The following is a 27,517-nucleotide window of genomic DNA, read 5'->3' on the forward strand; positions in this document are numbered from 1 at the left end:
CTGCAGCCACAGATATTATCGTCAAGCATCCACCAGCTTTACAGGGAATGCCACAAATTACAAAAGATAGGTGTTGTACCTAAAGGACATTTTATTCCCTGCTCAAGCCATGAAGGGGCCATAGGCAATGCTCAGAGTTGATGTGCAATCAGCTGCTTACTGTGGCCAAGTGGGAGCTGAGTACAGTTTCTGTGACAACTGCCATTTTTCATTAGTGAAGAGATAATGGTAACACGGCACCGAAAGGAATTTGCCTTTTAACTGTTGAGAAAGTAATGTAGAAAGAAAAGGTGAGAGAATTTCCTAGAGACTGCAGGACTATGACTAGCCAAAGAGAAGGGTTTTCCAATTGCAAGGAACACTGGGATGTTGTGTTAGGTTTGCTTCACAGTGGATCTAATTTGTTTGCTATTTACCTGTGCTGCTCATAAGACTTATTTGGATTTGAACAGTTGTAGTTTCAATACCATTTATTAAGAGTCAAAACCTCACAAAAGTCAACAGGCAGCTCCCTAATGTTTAGATATTTTATCAGCCAGGAAGCAACTTCAGATAAGAGCAGGCAGAAAATAATGAAAGCCCTCAAAACCCACCATTGTTCAGCAACTGGATAATGATATCATTACAGATTCAACGGCAGAATGCTTAACAGCCTGCGTGATCGCCTCGTAAAGTCTCCACACAGGGGGCTCTGCCAAAGAGAAAGTGACTTCTCAAACCCATTTGAATACCCTTCTTTGCTTTTCATTTTGTTGCGTTCAGAAATAGATCCATTTTGGCACAAATGGAAGACTTTAGCACCAGTTTCTTAATGCACAAATTGAATAATCGTGAGTTAATACCAGATTCATAAGCTACAGCTTGAATATCATTGTAAGGAAATAACAGTGGTGAAAACAATATGTTAACTGCAAAGGTGCCAGCACACATAACACAGAAATAAACTTTGTAATGAAAAATACATAATGTAAACCACCAAACTAATTTCTATTTTTCATCTTCTTTGCCCCATTCTTTCTCATTTTTTTCCTCTTCAGCATTGTTTCCTTTCTGCTTATCTTTCAGTCTCATGATCCCTATTTTCAGAATGCTAAAGGCAGCAGAACTATTGCAGTTAGAGCAAAGTAGCAAACCATCTATCAAATAATCTTATCCTACCCAGGCATCCTAAAATTCATTCTTCTGCCTGACCTCCCACTCTTCTTCCTTTTAAGAGGGAAACAGAAAGCACCAGAGCTCTCACTTCAATTGCACCAGTTCCCTCTACTCTGCCCATTAGTTTCAGGAGGTTGTTCTAAATTTCCACCAATGAATCAGACTTACCAGTTTTTCTTAACCTCGGTTATGCAGCTGTCACTTATACTGTAATTGCAAAGACTTCAAACTGAAGAGAAGACAGGGAAGCAACTGCAAAGGTGCTTCTTAACAGGGGAAGAAAAAAGTGTGGTTTTACTTCAATTTAAACTAACCAAATGAGTATGCAAACGCTAGGTCAAGTTAAGGGGAGAGCGTGGACAGTAAGGAAACCTCTCTAATGCCCATAAATTAGCCACAAAACCAGATGGATGACCTATATGAGGACTCAATCTGCTGATAAATTTTAGGGTTGGTTAGATGGGCAGAGACAAGAAAGGAGGTTAGGAAGTATTCCCATGGGAACTTGCTGACAGGTCAAGCCTCTGAGGACTGGTACAACACAAAGTGGTCCTTATGTTGTTTCTATTTAAGATTACACTAGCTTTTGTCCTGGTTCATCAGTTTCCAAGGGCTGAGATTGCTTATTTTGCCCTGTTCTTGGACCTGTGTTTTGCTCAGCTCAGTATGACTGCAGCTGGGTATCGGGACCAATATTTTTAGGTCACAGCCACCCAGAAAGACGTTTATTTATTATTATTATTATTATTACAAATTTTTTTTTTTAATTTCAGGTGCTGCTAGTTCCTATTAAACTGCAGCTCAGAAGCCTATATTTCCCTGCAGCCACTATTGCCCATGGAGAGCATGTAGAGCTCAGAGCAGCAACTAGCAGTGTTTGCTTCCTGTGCATCACCCTAGATAGCTCACCCAAGCTCTTGACTTAAGAATTTGCAAGCTCTTGTTTTAAGAAAGCCCTGTTGTGCAGCATGGCCTGCAAGGCAGTCTTCTTGTGGTAGTAAGAAAAATGTAAGAAAAACCAAGACCCACAGACAGTTAAATCAGAACAGTCTGAAGAAATTTACATATTTATCAAAGACTGTCATATCCAAATGTGGCAAAATCCTTCATGGGAGAAGCCTAAGACTGTAAGGAAAGGGGTCGTGTGTGAGCAGATAGCTTTTTGTAGGCGGTAGTTTCCCCTCCCTCCCCCATAGGCTGTGGACGGCTGTAGCCTTGAAGCTCTGGGCGGCTAGTTGATCTAGACTCCTCAATTTTCTCTTGGCCATAGTCAATACATAGCCACTGTGGTCACCTCAGTAGGCTCAGAAAATGTACCAGGCACCTCTGGTATGCTTCAGCACAGCCAGATTCATTATTCAGTTAAGCCTGTGGTAGAGATGCACCGAAATACCTCAAGGAGCAAGAGCCATGAGACTTCAAGGCTAAATGCTCAAAAGGCAGCTCTAGAGGGCTGGACTCAGAAGGCAGAAGGTGACATGGGTGTAAAAGAATCTTGAAGAATTCCACACGGAGAAAAAGTAGAGATAAGAAATCCTACCACACATTATCCATTTTTAATGGGGGAATCTTTAGCTGAGGTCTGAGGTATCCTGAAAGGGAGCAGTAAGATAATTATGTTAGGTGACTTTTAGCAGTCATAATCAATAATTCCTTTATATAACACTGTTGTGAAACTCACAGTGCAATATTGAACTACTCCTGCAATCAGGATTAATAAAAAAACCCACTTACAGCGGACCTTCCTGTCTGGAGTGCCTTAATTGTAGTCCATTTAAAAATCTATTTAAAAACCCTAATAGAGTCCTTAGTTCTAATTTAAAGACCTTCTTTGCTGGTCTGGGTACTTCTCACTGCCACATGCCAAAGGCATTTTTCACTTGCCTAGGTGATAATATGCTTATCTTGACATAAACGTTCACTCACACAGTGAATTGCTTGGCACTTGGATATTTTTTTCTACATTACTGTCAAGTCAGCTAGCTTGAAGGGGCAACAGGTTATTTTCAACAGCTGGCATGCTCTGGCAATAAATAAATTGTCCTGCTTTATTTACATATTGTCATTTTGTCATCCTTTTACTGACTTACACATGATGGATTTTATTTAAAGCCTCTAGAGGTATTAATACCAAATAAAAAGAATGTGCTGCTATGAAGATAGAAGAGCTATATTACAATACCTTGAAACGTGCTTTATTCTATTGAGTCTATATGAATGAGAATTGAATACAGTGAGGGGAGGAAAGAGAGAGAGAGGCATCTCTCTTTCTGTCTGTACGTGTGTGTAAAGCCACAGACACATCTATTGCTCTACATATGAAAATGCCATTGTAACAAAAGTAAGGCTTTGATGTACCATATATTTCTCTTTGAATTAGAAGAAAAACATGACTACTTTTTTGCAATGGGAATATTGCAAAAAAATGAGAAGGAAAGGCCTTGGAAGAGCATGTCTGAGTGGTGGATAAACAAGAAGGAAAAACGGTGGATAGAAGTAAGATGGTCATCCCTAGATGTTAGACATGGTATTTTGTGATGTGTGGTTTTGTCCAGGACACTGGCAATTTGTTGTGGGTAACCATTTCTAAAACATTAACCTCCAGGACCTGAGTTCTGCTCACCTAATCCACAGAAATAATTCTACTCCAAAACAAGACCTCTTGCAGTCTGACTTGGCCCTTGAAAGGCTGAACATATTCTTTTCTGCATTTGAAAGTAAAACTGTAAACATTGCAGTCGCACAGCTGGCAATAAGAACAGTTGCTGTTTGCTTCTTAACACCAGCTATTGCATATGGATTGTTTGCAATTAAAAGCTGCCCAAAAATTTGCAAATACAATTACAAATTCTGGCTTAAAGAAGCAGCCAGTGCATGCCAGGGACTTGCAATGATGCTATTTGATTATAAAGATGCAGTCAGCAAGCGAGCACAGGACTGAGGCCTTGTGGTGAGGATGGTGAAGGTGAGCTGGGCAGGCAGTGAGCGGGGAAAGAGGAGCATGGCGCTGCTGTCAGGGAGCTGATTTTAAAAAGCTGTGCAGAACAAAGGTGCACAATGCTGTCACTCTTGGGGATGTCCTCCACAGCCCCTGTGAAGGGGACTCACACAGGGAGCCTGTGGACAGGGATATTTTGTTTGCTCTCCACCTCCCTATTAAACCTAATACACAGCAATAAGATGGGGCCTGGATACTGCCCTTTTTTCTCCCTCTTTCCAGAGGACTGCTGGCTGGTTTCCTGCAGCTGCCAACTGTTGCTGAGCTGACTGGCTCAGCTCTGTCTCCTCCTAGTGCACAGGACAGCCTTGAAATCCTCCCACAAAGAGGGTTTTTCAGATGATGTGTGATCATCTCTTTAAAAGACTGAAAGCAGAAAGCTGGAGGTATGAACTGGAGTTGCTGGATCAGGAAGGATAGAATTGGAAAGCAGCCCCAAATCAGCAGCCATGTTCTCTGCTGCAAATATGTGGAGCAGAGGTCATTTTCAGCTCCCTGCTCTGGAAGCCAGCTGAATGCCAGTTCAGCATCTGGCATAATTTAAAGTATCCTGAGGCCCAGGAAGTACAGCGTGTAAGGCTAGGTGCACATACTGCAATACGCACTAGTCGTTGCCAGAATACTACTGCAGCTGTTCCCCCAGCACATACCTTACCCCAGCACTAAAGAGAGGTGCTGTGTAAAAGCCAGGTAGTCTTGCTTTATCCTGCTCATATGCCCTATTGGACTTCCCGGTAGGGATGCACCACACGAGCAGCTCAAAGTGGCTGAGGCTTGAGTGCTCCAAGCTTCTGGCCTTCTGCACCACAGGACAGCTGAGGCAGAGTGAACACCACATCCAAAGGAAAAGCTGCCAAACATCCACCTGCGCGTCTAGTGAGGAAAAAGGAAAGGAAACTTTTAGAAGGGGAAAACATTTGGTATTCAAAGACCAACAGCCTGCTAAACAAGTAACTCTGCACTTTTCATTTAGCTTAATGACAACTAGGAAAGGCTGGCAAGCTTCTTTCTTCAACTTACTGAAGCATTACACTAGTATGTGGGAGTATTGGCTCTGGCAGGCATTGTGTGCTGTTTCATTTGTGAGTGAAAGAAGCTGTCTGCATTTCGAGGAATCACAGTAAAAACTATACTCAATTTGTGGCAGAATAATAAGGTGATCTATTGTACTGCTTTTGGAAGTGGAAAATGAGCTCTGCTCTAGGTGTATAATTTTCCATCATGGAAGCAACAGAAGTATCAGTAACATACAGATGCTCACATGTGCTGTGCGCCACGCACAGGGTGTTTGCTTCTCATGTGTGAGCACACATATATACCCGTACTGGGAGGGGGAGAATTCAGCTCTGGCATTGTCGCCTTTAGCTGTGCAGGTCTTCAGCCCCCAGAGCAGAGGTTCCCGTGAAGTGTCAAAGGTCATGGTGAAGAGTTTATTTTGAAAGCTTGAGGAATATTCCACCACCCAAATTTCAGTTATGGGAACCTCAAAAAACTACAATTTTTTTCATGGAAATAAAACAAACAAAAAGGTGTCTGAGTTACACATTATAAACAGCTGGAAGTTTTAATGTCTGTAATACAGTCCTCCAAGCCTGTGCTCTACATATTTCCCTCTGGAGACTAGGAAGTGTCATTGATCAGGCTGTGGTGCTTACAAAGCAGTCAGTCAACATTGAGCAGAAAAATGCAGAAATGTTTTTGCTATAACAAGTTATGGGAAGGAATGGGAGAAGATTCTCCTTTAAACAATAAGAAGTGACACAAATTTTGTGTAACAAAGGGAGGAAAATATATTTCAGAGGTGCAGAAAAAAGGTGTGTACTTGGCAACATTTGAATGTTTTTTTCTTTAAATATATCCATCCACCAAGTTTGACTAACGACTGTGTTTGATCTGTAGAAAGAGGTGCAGGACTGAGCTCAGAACCAGTTGTGTTATTTCTGTGCCTACACAGTGATCATGCGTTTTTGGACAAAGTGATGCTCAGTCTAGAAAATGGCAAAAGAGGGAGATGGGGAAGCAAGTGAACAAAGAGCCAATGTAAAAACTATGTGAAAGGAATGTTAATGTCTTCCCTGTGACATAAGGTAATGGCTCTGCCTGATGTAATGGGGTAGAAGCTGTCTTCTTAAATTTAAAGGATCAGAACAGCAAAAGGAAAAAAAAATATCACAGTATCAATAGCTAGCGTATTTCTCTTCCTAGATTTCTGCAGATACTTAGCAGTATCTTGAAGATTGACTAAAGCTAATCCTGAGACAAAAGGAAATAATTCTGGGCAGTAAGAGAAAATAATACTGTTAAATATTTGATGCACCTATATCGAAGGTGCATAAATTACTGAGAACCAGAACTCTCCAACCCAATATTAAGAAGGCCAAATGAATTAAATTTTCTGATTTGCACCAAACTAGATTTTCATCATAATCTTCCACAGTCACTGCTGACTCAGAAAGGTCAAACTCTTTTAAGTCAGTAGTGCTTTCTCAATGCAAATAAAGCAAAACATACTGGGCTGTGTAAGGAGAAGCATGGCCAGCAGATCAAGAGAAGTTACTGTTTGCCTTTCTCTGGCACTGTTGAGGCTGTACTGGAAGACTGTCCAATTCTGGGCTTCCAGTTAAAAAGGGACATTGAGAAATGAGACAGGGTCCAGACAGGGTGTCCAGAGAGGGACCAGGATATCAGGGACCTCAAGCTCATGACCTGTGAGGAGACAGTAGGGAGCTGGGCTAGCTTAGCATGAAGAAGAGGAAGCTAAGAAGCTGTCTGATAGTAGCCTGCACCTGTCTGAATGACAAAGATGACAAAGCCAAACTTTTCTCAGTGGTAGCAGATAACACAAAAACAAGCAACAGCCACAGACTGTGGATTTGGTGCTTCAATGTCTGGGCCATAAGAAAATTTTTTTCATTAGTAGGGGTGGTGGAGGATTTCAAAAGCCAGCTAGATCAAGCCTTGGCTGACCTGATTTAGTGTTGGTGATAACACTGAGTCTTCTGCAGGTCATATCTGTAATGAATGAGAAATGAAAAAATCCCTCCGACACGGATTCTGCTGCGCCCTGGGAACGCCTGAGGCTGTACTGCCGTTTGTGTCATATACCCTCAAGGAGAGGGAAAAGGAGCGACACAGAGTTTCCATCATAGGTTCATTATAATACGTAAGCCCATTAAAGCCATGGATTTCTGATTTAAGCTCTCAAATCCAACAAGTAGTAAAAAATCCTGTCAGAGGACATATGTTGGCTTTACTTTGCCAACCTTCTTGCTTAGTTCATGTATATAATACATTTACCAAAATACCATTAACGGGCATCTTTTCTTTTAGAGAGCCAAATCTTAATACAAAGCAGTTTCCCTGAATTTCAGCAAAAGTAAGGGAAGCAAGTATCCAGTGAGAAATCCTAAGTGAACTAATCCTGTTTCTGAGGTGCTGATGGTAGAAGATATCTTGCTTGACTCTCACTGACAATAATAAACTTTTAAAAGATTTTTAAATAATTTATTGGATGCAGTTCTATGCTATCATGTTACATGGTGAGAATTGTTTGTAATTGCTTGCAAGCTGATAGAGCTGCTGAATTTGCAATGAGCACCCATTTATAATTTACAACAGTGAAAAAGAAAAAAGACTAACTTTGCATTAGTTTTCCCTATTTCTATTACATAGATTCACTGAGACCTAATTAAAACTCTATTTGATTAGAAAGCAAGAAACTGAACAGGAGTTTGCAAGATTTTGGCTGATATAGTCCAATATTTCTTAGACAGCTACATTAAGGATTTCAATGGGAAATTAATTATGTAGGAAAATTAACTTCCAGAAGTAATTAACATAATCACTTTTTGAAAAATTTAACCAGAGGTCTAATCATTAAATTATTTCATACAACCTACTCAGGGATTGGTAAAGACCAGGGAATTGAATGACTTGAGGGGTGTCCTCCCAGTTCTGCCTTACTGAGAGCTGACATTGAAATCAGTGAAGGATATGAAGGAACACCTTCTGCCTGGTTATTGTAAGTGTTTTGTCTCCTTTCCTCTGCTGACTTAGAGACTCTTGGCAGTTACAGTCCTGTTAAATAGCAGGAGGCTGAAATTGGCCTACAATTAAACTACATAGTAGGCTGTCTTAATGTGGTCGGAGATGGTTATGTGAATCCCAGCTCTATTTACATAAATTTTAACTTGGCTACATTTTTAGGATAAAAAGACATACCTAGTTATCAGAGTTTTAAAAAACAAGGCACACACAGGATCTTGCCCCCATCCTGTACCTTTGCACCTTTGCATTTTCTGATATGAAATGGAGGTCTTCTGTGGGAGAAATTGTAGCAGTGGCAAACTGTTGGATCTATCCCCTCTGCTTCGCTCCTATCACCGTGGGACTAGAGGACTGGGGGAAATAGGTGGTGGTGTCAGGCTTGCAGCAGCTCCTCTGTCATCTCACGTACCTCTAGTATAAAAAGGAACCAGTCAAAACAAAGGAAGGTCACAGACTAGCAGCTTTTTATTTGATAAGTCTCCAGCTCTGGTGGTAGATTTTTAGGGGCTCTCACAGATGTGGGGTTGCTCTATGTAATAATTTTATTTATAAACCATGTCACGCATAGTCACAGTATATCTGTGTTATCTTTCTTGTTTAAATGCACCTACTGAGTTGAACGTGGGGAAAAAAACCCACAAGCAGAACAGCAAGGCAATAGCTTCAGGTGAGTCACCTCCCAATAACCATGTTGGGAGAGGTGGAAAGATACTGGATTTGCTAAAAATAAAGAGGCCGCTCAGGAGCTCTGGCTGGTTACAGTGGTTTTCTGGATAAGGCTGGAAACCTGAAAGTGCAGAGCCTCTGACTGGGTATAGGTAGCTCTGGGATGAGGACATCCAGAGCTGGTTGTGGAGCTGCTAGTGAGCTGCTTGGGGGGATCAAACAGGCGAGTTGGAGAGGAGAGCCTCAGGCATCTGGCTCCAGTCCTCTTTGAGAGGAGAGCAAACCATGGGAAAGGCAGGCTTCTGTGGAGATGTAGTTCTAGTCACCTCCCCAAAATTGGGAGGAAGGGTCAGATGGCTTTCTGGCCATATCTGGAGCCAAAAGTATATTATGGGGGACAGGGATTATATTATAGGAACAACAATAAATGACTCACAAACTTGAACGTCCACCTTCGGTGTGACTCTCTAGATCTAAAACCTTGTTATCGAGGTAGAAAAGCCCGAATACACAGGTTTCCTATTTTGTGTATTTTGTTAGCAAGAATCAAATGAGCAAATAACAAATTAAATATACAAAACAAGATAAAATTAAGTGGATTAATATCATAACACCAAAAGAAGCTAATTAGCAAACTGCTTAAGCTGACCTGATTAAACTAACCCTTTTTAATATGTTCCATACTATAAGCTGGAAAAGCAGAGGTCATGTTTACTTATCAGTCCATCAGATCCAGCATTAACTTAACTTGCTCACAGTGATGGTATCAGAATGTTTGTATTCTGGCAGGTACTGTGTGTATATATAGGTGTATATATGTACAGTCTAATCCCTTGTGAAGTGGAGTCAAAATTACAGCGTTGTTGGTGTATAATGCAGAGTGCTCATCCTCTAAGCAGTCAAAGAAAAGTCAGTGTTTCGTGACTGAACACAACATAAGGATACATAAAATATTCTGATGCAGCTCAAGGTGGCAAAGGTTCCCATATCTAACTGGCAAAGAAGAATATACACACAAATAGCAATTTCACAACTGCAGCACTGTCTGTGGCCTGTAAGATTTGTCCACTTGTGAGTTTTTAGGCAATGAAATTTTGATAGGGAGGGTCACCCAAGGAGCCCTGATGAATTCCCAGTATTGTCCTAGAATTTAGGATTACTGAGTTTTTCAAATAACACTGTGGCATACTGAATGTGAAAGGCTGTTGGCTGCTTCACTTATGGGCATATAGTGTCTTGCCCAGTGCAGAGTCTTTAGTCATGTAAGTCATTACAAGGAGTTGGCAAAACCATTCACTTGAAACCGGCTTGGGAGTACAAGATGGGCCTTTGATTAAGCACATATTTTCAATAATGTATAGAGAAAACTAAGGAATTACAAGGGTCAAAAGTAGAACACCCAGATATTGTTAGCCAGTGGAAATATTTGGATTTTCTAGTGCCACTGAACTGTGTGTTTTTGTTGGTGGGTTTCTTGCTCTTATTCTCTTCAGTGGGCATGGTCCAGAGCTGCTCCTGCAGGCAGGAGATGCTGCCTGCTCCGTGACCAAGGGAATGCCAAGATGTACTGTCTCTCTTCACTAAAATGGAGGGCGTAATGCCGCTGGCAGAAGTATGCAATCTAAGTGACAGTACAGAATGAATGTGAGATATATCTAGCTGCAACTCCCATCACTCAGCATGCCAACAGGTCTAATCTGAAATATTTTGAGGGGGAAAAAAGGTATTTTAAAAGTAGATATTTTTCATGGAATATTTCAGTTATCTGAAACCCAAATTTCTGTTGATAACTACCTGACTTTAATTGGGGTAAAGCTTCCTTGAGGGAAAAGTCTAGAAAGACGCTACTTCAGGGTACCTACGATACAGTCACAGGTGTGATGTAAGGTAACCTGTGCTGGCTGGAATACCGTAGGAGCCCATTGCTATGCTATGCTGCAGTCACCTCTGTGGTTGCGGTGTATACATATGCTAAACCTATTATTATGCAAAAATCTACATAAACCTACATAGTTTTTAGAGATTTATTTTGATCTATACAATTTCCATTAGATGGCCATTCAGTGTTTTAGGTGCCTATTATGCAAATTACTATTCATAATATAAATTACCAGATAATATAATGGGTTTCTTACTCTGTTTCAATGAATGGATAATTATCCAGGAGCAGGGCAAGAAATTCAAAGCCATTGAAAGAACAGGTCAAATGAAATCTATAACAACCAGATGCAGTAACTTTCCTCCAGGCGCTTCTCCAGTGGGATTGTTCTAGCTCTGTATATTTCTGCACATGACGGGGAATGTGTCTCTTAAATCTAGTTAGATGAAGCTAGCAATGTTTGTCTCTATTTTAGTTTACATTTGGTAGGAGGCTGATTGCTCTCTGCTACTGGATCTTGGTACATAAGGACATCTTTCTATTATAATTATCTTTTTCTTCTGCACCCATTCTGATAATTATTGTGCCATTATGTATTATTAGCTACAGTTATTTTCCATCCTCCTTTTTGGATGGTCTTTGGCCTTTAGCAATACAAGCTGCATAGGTTTTCCCAAGTTATTATTACTTTACGGAGTATTCAGAGAAGGACTGGGCAGGCAGTAATTAAATAGTCACAACGAAGATTTTCAGGGATGAAAGTCAATATAAAAATTCCACAGGCTGTATTGAATAGATAATAGACACAGAAGTCTATTCATTTTAATTGTTTTGGATTTACTCATAGGAAGGAGGAAGATAATGCATTAAGCAAAGAACAGAGTTGTGTGTTACTGGCTGTTAATTCAGTCCCTCATGGAAAATTCCTGCCAGAACAGGAATTTGTTCAGTACGTAGAGTATTGCTGCATATTCCTAAAATGTGCAGTAGATCTCTGGGGTCACTAGTTAATTGTTTGAACTGTCAACTTTCATATATTACATAAATCTAAATGGAATGACAAAGAAATATAGAAGAAAGACAGAGCCACCATGTTTTTTTCATTAAAAAGTAATAGTGGACTCATAAAACCCCAAGCACTGTCTTTATGGTGATAAGCTAGAATTCCATTGGTGGTAGGCTCAAGTAAGCGCTAGTTTTTCAGAGTTGTCCTTTTATCAAGTCCTGTTAAACATTTCTCTTAAATCATGACTCCATACATCTGCATAAACAGTAGTGTTCACCTTTGCCTTGTGGTTGGAGATGGTAGAACACAAGATTGCGCCAGAGTATTGCTTCCAGTCAAGACATTAAACAGAACTGATGCCTTTCCTGCAGTATTTGTGGTATTAGCTATACTTAGAAAGGGAAGAAGTGCAAATGTAGAGTAAATCTATCTGCTGCAGTTGGTACATTTCCAGTTTCTCATGGGGCTCACTGTGCCTCTGGGAAATGTCACTAATTTTTGAAATTTGATGTAATTTTGTTATTGCTCTCTAGTTCCGAGACCATAATGTTAAAATAACAATAGTAATTGTGTAACAAAAGCTTATTTATTTCCCCTCAGGACCTCTGATCATGTCCTGCAAAATCTGAGTCTTTTGTACGGACTCTATTTCTGGAGACAATTTTATCAAGTCAGGTACTTTGAATGATCACAACTGCTACCCCCCTCTGAAAGATGGGTATTACCTTTGCCTTTGTCTTTTGCTTATAGCCCAACCTTGCTGACTTATCAAGACTGAAATTTACTCCTCCCCCTTGTCCTGGTTTCGGCTGGGATAGAGTTAATTTTCTTCCTAGTAGCGGGCACAGTGCTGTGGTTTGGATTTAGTATGAGAAAAATGTTGATAACACACTGATGTTTTAGTTGTTGCTAAGTGGTTTTTATACTAAGTCAAGGACTTTCCAGCTTCCCATACTCTGCCAGCGAGGATGAGCACAAGGAGCTGGGAGGGGGCACAGCCAGGACAGCTGATCCAAACTGACCAAAGGGATATTCCATACCATGTGACGTCATGCTCAGTATATGAGTTGGGGGGCAGTGATCACTGCTCAGGGACTGACTGGGCAGTGAGCAGTTGCATTACCTCTTGGGTTTTTTTTCCTTCTTGGGTTTTGTTCCTCTCTCTCTCTGTTGTTGTTTTACTTTCCATTACAATTTATTATTGTTGTTGTTGTTATTATTATTGTTGTTATTTTATTATTTTAAATATTAAACTGTTCTTATCTCAACCCATGAGTTTTCTTACTTTTGCTCTTCCAATTCTCTCCCCCATCCCACTGGGGGTGGGGGGAGGGCGAGCAAGCGGCTGTGTGGTGCTTAGTTGCCAACTGGGGTTAAACCACGACACCCCTACTTTCTTAGGTAGGTATCACACAACTCCCCAAAACTTCTGTCTCTATGAGTATCTCCTCTGTCAGGCTCTGTAAGGGCATTAGAAAATAATTTGCAGCTATCAGCCTTGGTCTTGTTTGAAAGGAATTAGTTCCTCATTGGATGAAGACTTTCACACTCCTATTTGTGTGCAGAGACTAGAGAAAGTATGTACATTTTACCTTTGAAGTTAGGACTCTTGTTAATTTGTATTTTTCCTGCAGGGGTTGACATGATTAGCCAAAAATCTTTGCTGCAGTTCATTACAGAATCAAACAGCTTCTGAATTACCAGGGAAGTCTCTATGAGGCTTAGGATCTGGGTAAGACATGTGAGCATTTAAATGAGTATCTCTGATTTTACATGCAGAAAAAACCTTAGCTGGGATTTGACCCGATGAAACAAGTCCCTTTGATAAAAGAAAGGCAGTTACTCTTGTTATTTCTTCAACTTCTCCTTATCAAAGATTTTATTTGTTTTTTTTGCTAAAGAAACAAAGACTGTGTTTCAAGATCAAAACATTCATTGTTTTCTCACTGCACTGAAAATAGCTTAGCTGTGATAATTAAATGTTAAAATCTCCCTAAATTTGCAGAAAAAAAATTATTTCTTTCGATCTAGACAAGTTCTGAGTTAAGATTTAAGAGAAAAATATTTTATTTATTGTGATAATGTACAGTTTGATGTTATTGTAGAGTAAATGGTAAAACAGGTACATTTAAGTGAGAGCTCTCTTTACATAGGATATTCTTCAAACAAAACTAAAAAAACCTCAAAAAGATATTGCTCTGGGGAAAATATGGTAGAAACATTTGTACAGTGGTTACAATGAGCACACTTGTACCATGTCTAAACTTCCGTTAGAAATCTGAAATCCAGTAAGTTTACGGTACCTTAGCCTGGAAATGCAGTGAAAGATAGTGCAAAAGAGATTGTGTAAAAACTGGATTGTATCACCTTAAGTTTTATTTCAAAGTCTCTTAAAAAACAATAAAAATTTCTACTCTTTTCATGTTAACTCCCCAAAAAAGAAATATCAGGAACAGAGCTGGATTACTCGCAAGCTGTATGTGTGGGCAGGTGTAAAGTAGCTTCAGCTCCACTTGCTCTTGAATGTGAATGTCACTCCTACTGTGAAAGATGTCAAAAAAAAAGACACTCCCTGTACCTCAGCTGCTGTGTGGATTGCCCTTTCTGATGTAGGAAGTCTGTTAAAATTAAAGCAGATAGTAAACTTTGCACTGAAAGTAGCCAATCTGAAATGTTGAATCCTCAAAACTGAAATGATCCACAAGGAAATGACATTTTAGACACTACGTAGGAAGCAATAATTTAAAAATGTAATAAATTTAAATATTATATAATAGTATATTGTATTATAATTCACCGATCATCAGTTACCAAATGTATTTGTTACCAGAATAATTAAAATGTTAATTACCAAAGCAATTTTTGTTTCTCAGCCAGTTGTCAGCTAGAATGCCAACTCCTAAACCAGTAACAAATATCAGCCTTCACATAGGCTTTGTTATTACTAAATGAACTGGTTGGAAAATAAAATAAAAACCATGAAAATTGAAATATTTTTTTTCCATAGGAAAATCCAAACCCAATATATTTTTTGTACAAAAATCCAGGAAAAATATTTCTTGTTATCCAAAAATGACTGAATTACTGAATTTCTGTTTGTCATTTTGAAGTTTTGATCTCTCATTCTAAAATTGAACACATCGTTTTATCAGTATCTGTCCCCAAAATGTGTTTACTCAGCATATGAGGGTATGCAAACAGAGCAAATTGTCTACATTTTTATCTTCGGGGGGCATCAGGAATCACATACCTGGCAGAGGCCTCATAAGAGATTTGGTGGCAGCGCCAACTCCAGCGCCCTGTCCCCTGACCAGTGTCACACAAGGACCCACATCTCCCTGATCCTCCCGGTTCCAGTCCTGGCAAAATCCTTCAGCGCTGTCCAGAGAACCGCACCTCCTGCTCCCAGTTTGCACCCCCTCATCTCCTTCTCTCCTTGAGCTCCTCATCTTATCCATGGAAGAGGTTGCTTTCTCTACCCCCTCTTGCCATGTTGGCTTACTGATCCCAAACATTCTACCTTTATGCCCTTTGTTACCCTGTTCTTCAGGTCTAGCTCAAATTCCTTTAAAGTTCTTGCCACTCCCCAACCTTCATCTTTTCAACCCATTGCAGACCTTCTTGGCTCTGAGCTTCCTCACTACCCACAACCTCTAGGTCATCTCTAGCTTTCTCAGTCATGTTAGACACCCAGTTGCTGCTTCTGTGCCTATGGTTTGGGTGGTGGAGCAGTTGGTTGGAAGAGCTGGGAGGTGCAAGCTTAGGGGTGGAAGAGGAATCTGGGCACCTGGAATGAGCTCCTGGGGCAGCAAAGGGTTGTAGGAGCTATAGGTTTTGATGTGTAAAGGATTGCCTGTAGATATTGTTGCTGTTGTCTCCCATCTGACTTCCCTCAGATCTGTTGTCCACCATTGTCCAAGATGCTGTCCCTTTCCACCTGGTCAATGGAAGTGACTAAAGTGACCTCCCACCTCCCTCTTTCTGCCTTGTTAATGGCTCAAGGTCCAATCCTCTCTCCTGCAGAGGTTTCAACGGCCTGTGTGCAGGCTGTACTTATTAAAAGGCCACTCAGGATATTGAAAGCTAAAGAATGTCATGCCAGGAATGGTAGCCACAATTCCACGTATTAAGAAACACAGACCCATTCATCTTGCAAGCATCAACAATCCCATCAACATCTGTAAAACAAGCAACAAGGGATGAGCTTGAGCTGACAGAATGTCACCAGGGGTGAAGGCACCTCCCTCATCCTGCACACTCTGGCCCAGCCCCTCCTTGCTCTAATCTGGAGCAGAGGACAGAGAAAGAGAAATCAAAAGTCTGTCTCTGAGTGGAAAGACATCAATGCAGCATATGTGGAGCACAGAGGGCAGTTTCTGCAATATCTTCCTTTACAAGCATACTCAGACTATGTATATATTTCTCCAAATGTATTTCAGACTGCTCCAAACGTTAGGATTTAGAGCCTTTGAACAAGATTTTGCACCCATAATCTTGAAACAATGCTTTTGTAACTACACTGGAGAAAAAAGAAAGTTAAGGCTTAAATGAATAAATACTCATTTGGAAACTAAAAAAAATGGCTCTGATCTGAAGTACTGTACCTATTTTAGAACTTAGACATCAAAATGTGGCTGTATTACTGGGTCCATTATTAAAAATCACATTTCTTGGCCTTTGTCTCCACTTCTGTACACTCCACTCTGCCATCTGAGAGAGTCCACGTGCACACAGTCATGTTTTTAGCAGCATCTCTGTTCTAAAAGGGTGATTTCCATGTGCAGGGTATTACAAGAGACAACTATGTGCTTGCTTTTCATTTAAAACAAATTGGAAGAAGCTGCCTGTTTTCCATTTGTGCCATTAGAAACCTTCCTCTCCTGCTTCTTTGAGGATATGTTCCCCTTCACGCCTCCTCCCCTCACTTACAGTAGTGATGAATGCCTGGAAACATGCCATTTTTCCTTACTCAAGAGCAGGAGAGGGGCCATGCTGTGCTTATGGTCCTTCATTCTACGGGGCCTTTGGTGGAGCACAGCCCCCCATTCCTGTTTAGGGTTGTAGGATAAGAGCACTAAATGCCACTGGGAAAAGGACAAGAGCGGTTCTTAAGGGAGTCAGCCTGGCTTTGGGGAATTTGGTTCTGGGAATCTTTGCAAATGGACACCAGAGATGATAAAAATTACTATCGTTATTACCACAGTTTTATTGTTATCAGTTCTTGCTGTTGCTGTGACACTTCATAGCCTCAGTCACGAATGAGGACTTCACTGTGTAAGAAAAGGATGGTCTGTTCCCCTGTAATTGGCAATCTAAGTTGGTATTTGGTTGCCTCCTTTGCCCCATATTAAAACCTTTGTTTTAAAGTTTGAACAAAAGCCTTGAGCACCATTGGTACTGCTTTTTGAAAAGCAGTTTTCAAATTAAAAAAATAAGGTGGGACTTTTCCATGTACCATATTTTACTGAAGATTCAACTTTAGATTGAGTTAAAGCCACGAAGATAGCTCCCTGGAGAACATCAGCTGTGGTTTGACAATATGTTGTCTCTGGCAGCAATATCAGCTTTAAGGTTTTCCAGACTTATTATGTTCCTATGTTCCGCTTCTCCACCCCTCCTCTGCCTCCTGGCTCGTCGTACAGTATATACTAACACAGCTGTTTTGTAGGGATGGTCTACATCCTTGGAGGGCTTTTTAAGTTAGATCATGTATCTGATCTGATTTAGAGCACAGACCCCAACTGCATTTTGCTTATGTGAAGGATTTGGGAATTGCTGTGGTAAAAAGTGGGGATAAGTGGCAGGAATTATAGTATCATAAAAAAAATCAGGTTGGGAGGGATCTCTGAAGGACCAACCTCTGGCTTAAGACTGGGCTACCATCAAAGATACAGCAGGTTGCTCCTGGCTTTATCCAATCAGATTTTAAACATCTTTAAGTATACAAAATCTGTAACCTCAGCTCTACAATCCTTATGCCAATAGTTCTGCAGAGGACAATACAGAGGTTGCATGCCAGCTGTGTTATATTTTGATAGCTGAACAGGTCTTTGGGCTATTACCCTTTCTGTTCCACTTTAGCTTCGGAAATGTTAGTTTATGTCTCAGAAGAATAATAGCAGCTCTGTAAGGTAGTTGCACTTTGGCTAATGAGCCTTGTCTCATAATGTGGCTGATATCTCAGGAGACATACACTGATGGGTCTGCATTACTTCCAGCCTGAGACCAGCCCAGGTAACTGTTCTGTATCTATAGTGAGATAGTGCACTGTATAGATTTCCCTGATCCCTCTTGGGCAATGTGGAGAGGATATAAAGGAGGGGATTTGGGTATATGAGCCAGACTTCTCTGTTCATATGTCAGTGCTTAGATCTAGCTCCTAACCTGTTGTCCAAAATAAAGAGAGCTGCAAAATCAACTAAAGCTACTGCAGTGCTTGTATCAGTCCATTTGATTGTGCATTAATTCTTTTTTTAACCACATGGAAACAGCTGGGTACATGATGCATGACAAAGCAAGTGAAGGGTTTCTGTTTGTGCAACAGGGCTGCTAAATATTTACATTTTGTTCAAGCTACTGGAAGCAGCTGAGAGGTAAGTATGCCAGGCAAACCAGACCTGACTGCAAAACAATGATTCATTCAGTCAATTTGTCACTTAGCTGAAGTCTGCATTCAATTTAAAAAAAGGAAAGAAGAAACAATGAACTCAGTCCATTAGCTTCTACCCATTCAGTGTTGAAGTTATCCTGCTTCAGGTGAAGAAAAAGAAAAAAAAGAATGGAACAGTATTTATAAGATCTTTAATTAAATAGTAAGTTAAATATAGGCACAAACTGCTGAAGAACTTTTTGCAGCCTTCTTTTCTGAAATCCATGAACACACTCCTAGCTAAATTGATGTACAATCTTGCTTTTATCTATTGCTTACAAAGTGAGCTGGAGAGTAACAGCTCTGCTCTCTGGTGCAAACTGGGAATGGAGCAATGTCGATTCGTACTAGATTTACAAAGGCATTTGGGATGCTGAAAGGTGGATCTAGGTTGACTTCAGCAGGAGCTGACTATCCTGACTTCTCTGTCTTGTTAGGCACTAATGTACCTGTGTGTGCCTGATCCTCGCTCCTTAGAAACAGACCCTCTGGGGCCTGTGGTTTTTCTCGGGAAATCTGCCTGTCCCCAGGGACTCTGACGGGGAGCTGCCGTGCCGCCCATGGACTGGACCAGCTGGCAGAAGACCAAAAGCAGCTAATGACAGTGCAGCAGCTCGCACCTGAACTAGAAGGTACTGTCATGAACGTTTCTGCCTCAGTCACTCTGCCCGACTCACTGATGGCAACATACTGTTGCTTGTTATAGTCTGGTAAAATGCTATTGTTGGTCAAATTTCTCTCCCTTTCAGGATATAAATATTTCTCTCCTTCAATTCACTGACAGAGCAAATAAGATCTAAAGGCAATTGACATTTTAGTGCAGATCTCTTTCTAATTAGAAGAATTCCACCTGTATCTTTTGAATTTGTATTTATGCAGACTTTCCAGGATTAGACAGTGCACAGCATGGCGCTCCGGTCACACCATAGCGCAAGTCCTTTGGGGCACTGGGGTTAGCATTGCTGAGGCTTACCTCCACAGATAGAGGGTGGCTGCTTGTAAGGTGAGCAAGACCCAGTCCACTTCACCTCTCCTGTGGTGTATTTGTCCAGTCAAATACCGACTTGGACTACAGACACACCAGCTGCAAAAACTTGTCTCAGTTTTAATAGCACTACACATTAATGCTGACTGCTTAGCATCAACACCCTTTTTTCCCCCCTTATATTGTTGCTATTCCTAAACAGTGTATTGTATACTAGATTTTAAGATAAGAATAATAGTCTGGAAATAGATATTTAGGCAGTTTGGGGCTAATCTAACAGCTCAAATAAAACTGCCCCATCTTATTCACATAGGGGACGTGAAAAAGAACACAAAACAAAATACAGGGGAAAAAAAGACATTTTAAAAAGTTAACAAAAACCCCAGACTATCTAACTGAAATCAAGACAAATACATCCAGAATGGCTCCTAAAAACAGCAAGATGGACTGCACATAAATATAAATCAAGCAAAATAGGGAGATAGAGGTAGAAAAAATAAAGGAACAGATCAATTCAGAGCCAGAGATACCAGACAAAAACAACAAGCAGAAAAGATGGTGGCAGAAACATCATAAATGGCTTTGAGAAAAATAATTTCTCCATTTAGTAGACTATCTATGCAATTTCCTCAAGGTGAGAGGACTACAGTAGTATTTTTCAAGATCTAAATTCCACAGACTAGATTTGAAATTCTGGAAACACTAAACAGCAATTATCTGTGAAATGAAGAGCAAGGACATTTATCAAAGCAGCTTTGTGCTTTTGGTTCATACAATGACAAGTCCTTTGTGAGTTATGGTGGAGTGCATTACATTAAACTTATGTATTTGTCTTGGAAGGAAAACAAAGTGTGCAAGCCCAGTTTCAGTGCATCTGGTGAAACCATGCACACACTACGATGGGGTGGGTGCCCCTGCACGATGCGCATCAGGTATCCTAGCGGTGTATAGGCAAGGTAGTACAAGAATTCATTGTTCATATTTTTGCTTTAAGCTGTCAAGGATGGCGCTGACTTAGCTGACAAGGCATGCCTGCAACTGTTTGTAAAGTGCAAAGAAATTGCTCTACCTGTAAACTCTTGTTCAGCTTTCCTGAAATCAGTTTGCCCAGCCGCATGCACAGTTTACCTCCGTCATTACTGCTATTGCAGTTTTGCCTTTCACCCTAATTCTTTCCCTTTTCTGTATGATTTGCTATGACATGCAACTTAAGCAGGCAGTCAACGTCTGTAAGCTAAGCTGAAAGAAATGTCTTTCCTCTTCCATCTCATACTACTGATTTTGAGATGTTTTAAGCACCAAATAAAGTCAATACTACTCTCCTCCACTTTTATTTGTACGGTTGACAATAATTAATAAGTTACCATTGAAAAGAAACTATTAAAGATACTAGACTGAAGAAGAAGGAATGAAAACACAGTATGAGCTCACCCTGACATAATATCAGTAGCTAGGTGCTTGTTCAATCACCACATCAACCAAAGGATCACACGGCTTAGAGGAAGAACAGACCTTTGTGAAATATTAATTGCAATAGAAGAACTTCAGTCCTATTCTGCTTTCCAGAATACAGTTATTCTTTTAAGTAAAGTTAGATTAATCTTCAGCAGCTGTAAGTTGTTCCTTGGATTTATTTCTTTTTATTGTCTGAATTCTTGCTGTCACAGAAGAGACAAAAGAAGGCTATTTTAGAATTTATTTAATTTTTCCTCATTAAAACCTACTTAGCATCCATGATCAGAGGAGGAAAGAGTATTCCATAGGTGTGTAATCCAGATACAGTTTTTAGTCTGAAAATGGTGTTTACTGACTCTTTATATATTGATGTTTCAAGTCTAAATCTAAATCTAATCTAGAGCTGTTTTTTTGTATAAAAAAGAGCAAACCTTTTTGGAAGTTTTGCAAGGGATATATGGAGTTGAATATAAACAACATTGTTTAGGACTTTCATTGTGAAGAATTATGAGGCTGAATTGAAAATTAGATTATTACTCATTATTTTCCTGTTAACAATGCTCTAAATATTCACTTAGAAAAGAAAAATCAAAATACTAGAAAAACACCTTATGACATAAGTAACTATATGTCATAAATATCACATAGGGACTGGCCAAGGCCTATTTGCCATCCAGAACAGGAATATTACTTGACAGATTTTTCAGCCATACCTTACAAATCATGGATGTCTGCAGAAGGTTAGGATCACTTCACAGTAGTTCGCTAACCAATATCAAGATTAAATTCATCAGGAGTAGTATTCATATGGAATAGCTTGATCAGTGCTTTTCTGCTTACAGTTATCAAGTAAATCAAAGTCCTTCCAATTCCTTTTCACAGTCATGGAGAAAGAGGATGTTTAAATGCCTGCATCTTGTTGAGTCACTGATGAAAACTGGTTTGGTTTTACCATTGCCTATAGGGAAGACTATTAATGACTTTCTGAAGAGCAGTGTTAAGTCCTTCTTTCTCTCCCCCCCCCGCCCCTTCCTCTTTTTGGTTAATCCTTAAAACAATATAATCCTTCTTTTCTGCCAGTGCCTCTACATTTCTTGATCATCTGCACAGGGTTTACCCTCATAGCCTCAATACTAGCTACAGACTTCTCTAGCAAAATCAGCTAGACTGTTTGGTACTTTCACAGGGCTATCAAGGTCTTATAACCTTATGCTGCCACAATGCATATTCAAGAAATAAGATCAGTTCTGAAATTCAAACCACCTTGCACATATTAATAAAATTCTTTCCTGAGTTCCAAATGAATTTACTTCCTTTGCATTTTAAAAAATTATGCAATAAACATTTGCTCAACCATAAAAAGGTGGAATGAATGCAGTTAAGCCATTTAAATATCAATCATTTAGACAAACAAAACACACAAGTGCCCAAGTGTTCAGCCAGTCAATTTTATAAACACACAGGAAAGAATAAACCAAGAGTATTTTAATGGAGAAGCAAGCTAATTTGCAGTCTGCTACAACACACCGCTAAGCTTCTTGGGTATACTCTGATTAGACATGGATTGCAGTAAAATAGCTACCAAGAAGCCACAAACTCTGATGGTATTAGCAAGAAGTCTAACTTTCCCACAGCCACATATAGGAGGAACAATGGTCGTGAAGGGGGAGTGGTGTTAATACTGAAGCTTAATGGGGCAAGACTTGCTGTTCATCAGAGAAGCTGGATTTTGGATCAGCTCCAAGCCTATAAAAATCTGCCCAGGAAAATATGAAACCTGATATAGAAGATGTCTCCTTATTTAAAAAATGTAGTGCAACCACTGCAAAGTTGTTTGGGCATTTTAATATCAAGGAATAACAGTAAAGAAACCAGAAAATTTGTTTCTTCAGAACCCCCTTGATGCCATCTGCAGCTAATGTACCAAATGCCATTTCTGAATGCTTTGCAGTCACAAGGTGACAAAGTAGCTATCAATGAGATAAGGATTGCCCTGCTTAGAACTGCTCTTGCGGTTATAATAGGGAAGGGACAAATTACAGACTTCAATGATGTTTCTGGATGAAAGTTTTGAGACAGTTACAGCTGGGATTAGCACTTTGGATAAGAGAGTGACAGGAGATGAAAGAAGACCAGCGGCCTGCAAGAAAGATCACAAGATGTAAAACAAAAGACTCTAAAGTATTCTGCTCATACAAATGCAAATGATCATGGAATAATGAACTGAGCACCTGCAGGACAAAATTAAAGCAGGAAAAAAAATTGTAAACTGTGTAAGCTGTGTGGTGTGGTTGACACGCTGGAGGGAAGGGATGCCATCCAGAGGGACCTTGACAGCCTTGAAAGGTGGGCCTGTGAGAGCCTCATGAAGTTTAACAAGGCCAAGTGCAAGGCCCTGCACATGGGTCGGGGCAATCCCAAGCACAAATACAGGCTGGGCGGAGAATGGATTGAGAGCAGCCCTGAGGAGAAGGACTTGGGGGTATTGGTTGATGAGAAGCTCAACATGACACAGCAATGTGCACTCACAGCCCAGAAACCCAACCATATCCCGGGCTGCAGCAAAAGAAGTGTGACCAGCAGGTCGAAGAAGGTGATTCTGCCCCTCTACTCCACTCTCATGAGACTTCACCTGGAGTACTGTGTTCAGCTCTGGGGTCCCCAACATAAGAAGGACATGGACCTGTTGGAGCGAGTCCAGAGGAGGGCCACGAAGATGATCAGAAGGCTGGAGCACCTCTCAGATGAAGACAGGCTGGGAGAATTGGGGTTGTTCAGCCTGGAGAAGAGAAGGCTCTGGGGAGACCTTATAGCAGCCTTCCAGTACCTGAAGGGGCCCTACAAGAAAGCTGGAGAGGGACTTTTTACAAGGGCATGTAGTGATAGGACAAGGGGTGATGGCTTTAAACTGAAAGAGGGTAGATTAGGTATAAGGAAGAAATCCTTCACTATGAGGGTGGTGAGACACGGGAACAGGTTGCCCAGACAAGTTGTGGATGCCCCATCCCTGGAAGTGTTCAAGGTCAGGCTGGATGGGGCTTTGAGCAACCTGGTCTAGTGGAGGTGTCCTTGCCCATGGCAGGGGGGTTGGAACTAGGTGATCTTTAAGGTCCCCTCCAACCCAAACCATTCTATGATTCTATGATAAATTAGCTGGTTAAAAATGACCTGAGTTTTTGCTGTGGTCTGTGAATGAAACCTTTTGTTTTCAAACACTATGAAAAGCAAAAAGCAAAAACAAAGCCCAGGAATGGAGATGCATTTTTTTCTCCAAGGATCTTGAACTTATTCTGAGCAAAACCCACATAGTATAAGATTTGGGAATATGTCAAATATGCCTAATTTCCAGAAAGACTCCAGAGGCAGGAATTGGCTAAAATGAATGTTAAGGAATGTGCTTCTGAAATAGCTGGGGAGTGTTTGGAAAGATAGATGCAAGTTCTTGGCAGTGGAGAGTTCTGTCTGATAGAGTCTAGTTGTTCATGACAGCAGCCTCGATGTCTGCATCAACACCTTGGGGAGAATCCAACTACCTCTTCCTTGCAATTATTTTCTCTCGGTATGAAGCTGACTTAAGTCATAAGCCAGTGTGTTGATTCTGAAGCTGTGGGAGGTTTCCATATGGGCAGGATTGGTCTGTCAGTGACTTTAAGACAAATATTGTTGGTGCTTGGTAACAGATCACAGTGCTTAATGCTATTGGTGATATGCTCAAATGAGTGTTCCTTTTAATGAGGTGCAGTCTATCGTCAAATAAGAATGTTAACTTGGAGATTTACCTGGAATCTGTGGCTAGCACACTTTTGAAGTGTTTCCTAATAAAAGGATCATTTTTTCCATCCAGTAATACACTGAGTTTTCATGAGGAAAATCAGATTTTGTAGATGTGCTCTGGATGGAAAAGTGGAAGCTTCAGAGCCATAATCTGCCTGTGCTTCCAAGGGAGACCCTTTGCTTTAAAGTCGTCAATGGTCAAGAAGGAATTTATAGAAAGAGAGAAACTTGGGGACCAGCTGCTTTCCCAGAAAGCTCTATACTTTTCCCACATTAGGTATTCTTGAAGGAAGAAATACTGCCCAAGCCACTCCAAGCACGTGAGCCAAAACCCACTACAGGGAATTGGAAGATTATCAGGTTACAAATTACTAGCAGTGCATTGTCATCCCAACTGTTTGTTTGTATGTTCACCAAAGTCATGACCATTGCTAGTACCAACACAGCTTGCTAAGAGTTAGCTATCCGGGAATAGAAAGTTAGTATTGCTGTGGAGGTTTTGGGAATACGTGAGTTTGTGAGAAGGCTTGCTGTATTTTTTTCAGATCCACAGGAATGCAGGAGAAAGCTGACGCTGAAAAATATAACCTAATTCTCCCGGTTCCATAGAAGACCTTGAAAATATGAACATGCTACATTAAAAATGTAATGGCAAAGAAAAAGACCCTTCCCCCAATAGTATTTTTTCTAATCTCATCACTTGGTGGGTGGGAGAGGTAGAAATAGGCCATGATTTTTTGATATTTGGATTTGACAGTATTGTTAAAGGCAAGATGCACAATACCTCTGTTAAGCAGAGAAATATATTTCCACTGGTGAAAATCTCAGGCCTTGAGACCAGATCATTTATGATAGTCTCAAGGTGAGTCTGTAGCAGGAGTCTGGAGAAATGTCAGGGGTTTTGAATTGTAGCCCCATGCCTTAACCACAAAACTGTCCTTAAAATGTATGGTCCCAGGGCATCTAATCCCCCAGAATCGCTGCTGTTTGATCTGCTAAACTGGGCATATGAAGATATTCAAAACTTTATTAATGTTAACAGAATGCTTTCAAAGGAAGGCTGTGACCTTCCAGTTTAATTATAGTTGCAAATCTCTATCTCTTCTCCAGACTACTGCATTTAATTAGGTCAGTGTGTATTCAAACATAGCTTGTTGCTCAATATTCTGTATGCAGCTCTTGGAAACCCCATTCGTAATTGTTGCTGTGCTTACTTAGGTACGTCACAGCTACACAGATATATTGGCCTTGAAGAAGATAAACTGGTTAATGGTAAAATAGTAAATAATCAGAACTGACGGACAGGCTGGGCCTGAGTTGAATAAACAAGCAATCCTTTGAGTCAAGACTTGGCAAAAGAAGGCTTTTGATCATTTCTACTAAAATTGTGGACTTCTGCTTGATTTACAAATGGCCATAAATTCCAGATATTGCAAGAATAAAGAATAATCACTGGCGCTTACTCAAGGACCATCTTAAAAAAAATATTGATTAAATTACTGATTCCTTGTTGACCTGCCAACAATATCTTTTCAGGCTAGCTCTGCCCAGACAAAAAAAAGGTAGTTTGCCTAATGTTGAGAAGACCATAGACCTCAGACATTAAGCCATAGGCTAGACTTCAGTCCATTCACTATAGTCCCCAGCTGCTGCATTTGATAGTGTTGCCTACAGAATAGGAACAACCTGTTCTGCCAGTTTCCTAAGTGATGATTTCAATGATAGAGGAATTCATAGCATTAGCTTCTCAAAATTTTCTTTTTATTCACACTTTACCCACACGTCAGCTTGTGAATGCCTTTTTTTTTTCTGTCTGAAATGTTGTCGTCTCCTTCCACATCCAACCCTTCTTTGAACAATTGTTGTTTGTAGGTAATGCCTTTGGCCTCTAAATCCAACTTCTTGGGAAGCCTTAACAAAGTCTAGAGGACCTGGGTGCAAATGGGGAAAAGAAATTAGAGTCCAGAACGCTTTGCATAATTTAGTGGTGTTTTGGGACCTTAGCATTCCTGTTAGAAATCCAATCTATTTTCCTGGATATTCATGTCAGGATTAGTATTGAACTCAGAATTGATTGGAGTTGTTCTGTGCACAGGAGGTCTGTAAGGTTATAAAATCAGTGCTCTTGATTACAAAGAAATAAAAAGTGCTCTAACATGAAAATGATTTTGTTTACAGGCAGTGAAAAATGTAAGATTTCCTTTGGCTCTGCAGAGATTGTTACTGAGAATATATCAGGTTTGCCTCCATGCTTATTTATACTGAGACTTTGCAACAGCAAATATTTAATTTACAGCAAAGCATAATAGGAATGGCAAAAGAAGCTTTGGGAAGTAAAAGTAACTCTGTGTGTGTGTGTGTGTGTGTGTGTGTATCTCCTCAATTAGCTACAGCCCTTATAAAACAGCCACTGCAAATGTGCTTCTTTGCTGCAGTGAGGGTGCTCTGGACTTTCTTGCTATCTCTTCTGCACAAGATGATTTAAAGTTTATTGACTCATTTGTATAATTTCATGCTGGGGATTGACCGTATAGCACTGCTTGGGAATGTGTTTGGTAACTGTGAAAATATTCTTCCCACATACCTTCTTGCTTGAATATGCACCATTAGAGACTGTAAAACAGAGGGCAGTGCTAGAAAGACAGGTTTATGGAAAGGGGACAGCACCAGATACTAACTGTGAAGGCTGCCTTTTATCTGTCTTCTGTTCCTATTATAAAACTAACTGCCTTTTCCAAGGGTGACAAGTAATTCACAGTCCTTACAATAGACTCATTTCTACTGATTCAAGAGTTTTCTTATAAAAGACGTTTTTAAAAGAAGTCATTACTGTCTCCTTGAATAACATGATCTGTTCCTAATCAGTATTTTATGCTGCAAATAGATGGATGTTCACATATTCT

The sequence above is a fragment of the Aptenodytes patagonicus genome, chromosome 3 (genome assembly GCF_965638725.1).
Source record: "Aptenodytes patagonicus chromosome 3, bAptPat1.pri.cur, whole genome shotgun sequence".
In the NCBI taxonomy this organism is placed as follows: domain Eukaryota; kingdom Metazoa; phylum Chordata; class Aves; order Sphenisciformes; family Spheniscidae; genus Aptenodytes; species Aptenodytes patagonicus.